This window comes from Lycium barbarum, chromosome 2, assembly GCF_019175385.1.
Source record: "Lycium barbarum isolate Lr01 chromosome 2, ASM1917538v2, whole genome shotgun sequence".
Classification (NCBI taxonomy): Eukaryota; Viridiplantae; Streptophyta; class Magnoliopsida; order Solanales; family Solanaceae; genus Lycium; species Lycium barbarum.
Window position 1 is genome coordinate 134,173,757 of NC_083338.1, and position 5,414 is coordinate 134,179,170.

Consider the following 5,414-nt stretch of genomic DNA (forward strand, 5'->3'; position numbering starts at 1 on the left):
CTTGACCTTGCTGAGGTCTCCATTGATTCTGATTCTGATAGCCACCTTGGTAATTCTGTCTTTGGTAACCCCCTTGAGAGTTATTAACATAATTAGCATCTTCAACCTGCATAGGTGGCCCATCATGGAATGGACCATCTTGAGCATGGTACATCCCTTTTGGCAAAACTGTATCATCCTCACAAACATTTACCTTCTTGATTTGGGATTCATCAAACTTCTTCGTTAGCAAGGAAAAATTTGTTGCAAGTTCTGCCAAAGTTTGTTGGGTGTCTTGATTCTCCTTCACTATATTCTGGATCATAGCACTACCATACGGTACCACATCAGCATTGTTTGAGTGCCAAGCCTGATTATGAGTCGTCAGCTTGTTAAGTATGGTGGTCACTCGTCGAAAGGTCTTGTTCATAAAATAACCATCAGCTGCATTATTAGCTACTGACTGTGTCACTGGATCTAACCCTCGGTAGAACTTCTCCATTAATATATGTTCCGGAAAACCATGATTCGGGATCTTCTGCAAATACTCCTTGAATCTATCCCAGGCTTCATATAGTTGTTCCCCTGGTCGCTGCTTAAATTCATATATCTTGTCACGAATCTCAGCCTTCTTGCTAGGGGGGTACAACTTTGTGAGAAAAGCAGCTACCATCTCTGCCCATGAAGTAATCGAATTTCGGGGCAGCTTCTCGAACTATGTTCTTGCCTCTCCAGCTAAGGAATATTTGAATAACCTCAACCGAATAGCATCTTGTGGAACGTTGTTCTGGATGTGATTAGCACACAAATCCACAAAATTCTGCAAATGACGTTGAGGGTCATTCTCGGTAGAGTTCCGAAAGCATCCCTCAAGTTTCAACAGCTGGTATAGAGATGAGTCAATTTTCACAGTAGCCGCTCCAACTCAAGGCTGAACAATAGCAGATACATAGTCCTCCTCTGGAACAAGTCCAGCGAAAATATTCTCATCATCTCATTCATTCGCCTGGTTGTTCAACCGATTCCCCTGGTTACCAGCACGTTGATTTTGCTGATTTTGATTCATGTTCACCTGGTTTACACAGAGTAGCAAACAAGGTGTGATGGAACAAGCAAAAGACTTTAATCAAAGCAAACACTATTTAGTAATTTCAAAATCGTATTCCCCGGCAACGGCGCCAAAATTTGATACGCTCAAATTACACCTATTAATGGTATAACGCGGACGTTGTCAAATATAGTAACCCAACAAGGTTGGGGTCGAATCCCACAGGGAATATGGTGTGAAAAGGTTACTAAAGTCGTAGGATGCTAAGTTCTAGGTCTAATGTCTTAATCCGATGATTTTGGTAAAAGTTGGTTTTTCTATAACTAATTGCTATCTACTTGCTTTGGTGGAAATTTAAGGTAAAAGAAACTAAGGTTGTGTCCCCGCTAGATAGGGTGTATGATCATGGGTATTGATCTTGATATACTTATAATGGATCATAATATGAATGCACTTAATCTCTATGTGAATATCTACTATTTCCCAATAAATAAAGATTATGTCTTTCTATGATTTTTCCAAATATAAGAAAGTAACCATGAAGAACGATTAATCATGCCAAATAAATTCTTCTTATTCCTAAGCGAAGTTATTAAACAAAGTTTAAAGTTTTGAGTCCTTGTTAGTTATTCTTACCAACCCTAATTATCTTCCCAAATAAATCAAGGTTTATGGCTTTAATCAATGTTTGCAACCATTAATTATGAATGAAGAATGAAGAATAACTAAACCCTAATAATCCATTATGTGTATATCAATCACAAACCCAATCACAAAACACCCATCATTGGGTTCACAACCCTAGGAAGGGAATTTAGCTACTCATGACAAAGAACAAGAAATAAGAAATTGAAGAATTCATAATTGCTTACTTTGGAAGAAAAGATGAATTGATAATACTTGAATTGATGTTTGAACCTTCAAAAACTAGAGAGTATTTAATGTTCTAAGTCAAGAGACAAAAATATAATAACTGGTAACTATTAAAAACCCTACAATGACTATTTTATAGGTTTTGAAAACATAAAAGTTACATATTTGCACTTTGGTCCCGTCAACACGAAATACGGTCCATAAAGTGAAATACGGACCGTAAATCAGTTTACGACCAAGTCGTCCTTCTAGTTGTGAGCAACTTTCATCTTTCGAAATACGGACCGTAAAGTGGTTTACGGCCCGTAAACTGCCCGGTCGTCTTTCAACTTCCAAAACTCAGACTTTCTGCCAAATGCTCGAATGGTTAAATACGTGTTGAAATACGGACCATAAACTGAAATACGGGCCGTAAAATGAGTTTATAAATCACCATGTTCTCAGCCTGCCTTTCTGGTTCTGTTATTCTTTAATATGACCATGGAATACGGCCCGTATTTTAGAATACAGACCGTAAACTGAGTTTACGCCCACTTCTGTACTTCCAACTGTTTTCATTCCAAATTTGCTCTGTTTCCTGAAAAACACTAAAAACCACGTAAAATCACATACACTTGCTTAAAAACAAGTAAAACTTATAGCAGAAAAGCATCGATTTGTGGCGTAAAATCACGCCACATCAACACCCCTAACTTAAAGTCTTTGGTTGTCCTCAAGCAAGCCATACAAAACAACGACTCAATCTAACACCTAAATCTCATAGAATAACAATGTCTACATTGGTTTTGACTCTGAACTACAGGCATGCATGTTTTTTTTCACGACCCAACTAGGGGGCCGCGACGAGCACCCGGTGCTAGCCCACCCGGGCACCCTCTTACCTTACTCTTATGCTTACATCTAGGTGAGCCACAAAATTAGACATACATTTCCTTTTCATATCATCATATGGCCGACAAAATAATATACAAAATATGGGCCGACAAGGTCGGACATATCTAAACGTATACACGTGGCTACGAGCCTTTAAGAGAGTATGGCATATCACATGAGCGGGACAGGACCCCGCTATGCCCATAATTATATACACAAAAGAATAAGTACCCAAAAGCTACGGCTCCGAAAGAAATGGAGCTCTGCTATGCAATCTTCGAATAAGCAGCTATGGATCAAGTCTGTCTCCCTGTGCACCTGCGGGCATGACGCAGCGTCCACAAACAAAAGGACGTCAGTACGAAGAATGTACTGAGCATGTAAAGCATGATTAACATCGATGTATAAGCATAATGAATCAACATATGAAATAACATAGGAGGGGAGACAATAATATCATCGTCATAACACTTACTTGCCTTTCATAAGGACTTTCCATTACTCATACGTACTCGTACCATATTTGTGCTCGTATTCGTATTCATGCCCTTATTCATATCCACATACATAGTCTTATCACATTCATATTCATATAATATATAGTCATTTACATATACGTAGCATTTACATAGCATACCCGACCTCATAGGATCGGTGTTTCATGTACATACTTGATCAACCAAGGCTCAAGGTTACTCATACCTGGCCTTACCAAGGCTTCAGGGTTATCCGTACCATCTGCAGAGGTGTGCGCGCGTTTCGTAATTGTATACCTACTTTATACATATTCATATACATATATTCTACCCGGCGTTTTAAGCTCGGGGTTTCATTATATCCCTTAATAGGCACATGTAAGCATAATAGCCCGTAGGCATCTTTAGCATCATTATTATTATCATTATCATCACTATCATCATCATTATCGTTACCTCTATATCTTAGGCTTACTTGTCGTATGAGGTGCGTAGTATAATCGTAGTACACATCAAGGATCGTGAGCTTATGAGTTCGGAATATCAATCATTTGGAGACAACATACTCATCTAGAGGATTTTTCCGTTGAACTATTCTACACTTGCACGTACTCCTCCGATGCTTCACGTTTCTACCTTCATTAAGGGTATACTATCGTTAGAATCGACAACTGGCATATACGACTAAGGCTAGAGAAAATCGGACAGCATCTCCTCTATTCATACAACATTTTCCCACATCGTACTTCAACTCCCAAACGTCAATATTACGTTCACAATATCATAACAATAGTCATTAATCATCCATATTATTCACATTATCTAGATCCCTCAATTTGCTTTTTATTCACTCATTTTCTTGGTCATAGTACTCCACTTTGTCCATTCGTCGAAAATGTGTAGTTCATGATCTTAACACCATTTATAGCATATTCATATCACAATACTTCAACATTCATGATTCAACTCAAACTATTTCTCAAAACGTCACTATTCATCATTCAAGACCCATTTTGCTAAACTCTTCTAGTGACCAAGAATTTCAACTCTCAAATACCTTAAACAACATATAAATAGCATGAAACTTACCTTAGATGTCGTAGGAATGAGCCTTAGTTGATAACATTCCACTTTGAGTAAAACCCTAGTTTTCTTCCATTTGGATTTCTTGACTCTAGATGATCCTTGATGGGTTCTTACTCTTGATTCACTTGTTTAATATTGTTGATGGATTAATATCCTTGAAAACTTGTGTACTAAATGTAGAGAGATGTTTTAGAGAGAGGAAGGAAATGTAGAAATGATTTTGTGAACTTGGCCCTTTATTTAATGACATTCAACTGAGCAGTCGGGTTCCATTATACGGTCCGTATAATAGACCGTGAAATGGGTCTGCCCTGCACCCATTCACTGTGACCACTTGACGGTTCGTTATACGGTCCGTAAAATGGTTTTACGGTCCGTATAACTGACCGTAAAACTTCACCAACGAGCAACCTTCTCTGTGATGGTTTTACGGTCCATTATACGGTCCGTAAAACATTATACGATCCGTATAATGAGCCGTTCAACCTATTAGTCCACTGAACTTATTTTCATCACTTCGATTGACCTCCGATCCTTATGGAACCTTCTTAACACTTGATAAACACTTCAATACCAATCTAAGGGACGTTATAACTCTTTTCCAAGACATCACTAAGCCCTTGTTAACTTGTTGCTCGTAATTCCTTTCCGATACTCATCAAATGCTTTCGCCTTCTCTTGGCAATACTCTTCTCTCACCTCTAACATCTTTAAAATCTCAACTAGGGTCATCAATTGTCGTTCCTCACTAGTTCGTTCACTTGCGTACCAACGGAAAATTTCCGAGGTGTAACATTTTTCTTCAGAAGACCACCCCAACTTTCTATTTTAAAGCAATATACACAACTCAAGAACGCTATGACTAACAATGAAACTTCAATGCATGACATTACATTATCGAGCCTATTATGATGCACACAAACGCTACTTTAGGCGGTCACTTTATTTGCTCAATTCTCATCCTTATGCCCTCACATAGACCAAAGAATGTCCCAACACACATATATACAACAAGAATGGGACGAAGATGAAAGAGAAGAGAAAAACGCTCACACTCACAAAGAAATTCATATCTACAC

At 38.4% G+C, this 5,414-nt stretch overlaps 1 non-coding gene across 1 annotated transcript; it reads left to right on the top strand.

Annotated features, from left to right (window-relative positions):
* Positions 1–497: 497 nt before the first annotated feature.
* Positions 498–603, top strand: LOC132629615 (small nucleolar RNA R71). Its single transcript, XR_009578380.1, has one exon. It is a non-coding gene; the product is annotated as a small nucleolar RNA R71 (small nucleolar RNA).
* The last annotated feature ends 4,811 nt before the right edge of the window (positions 604–5,414 follow it).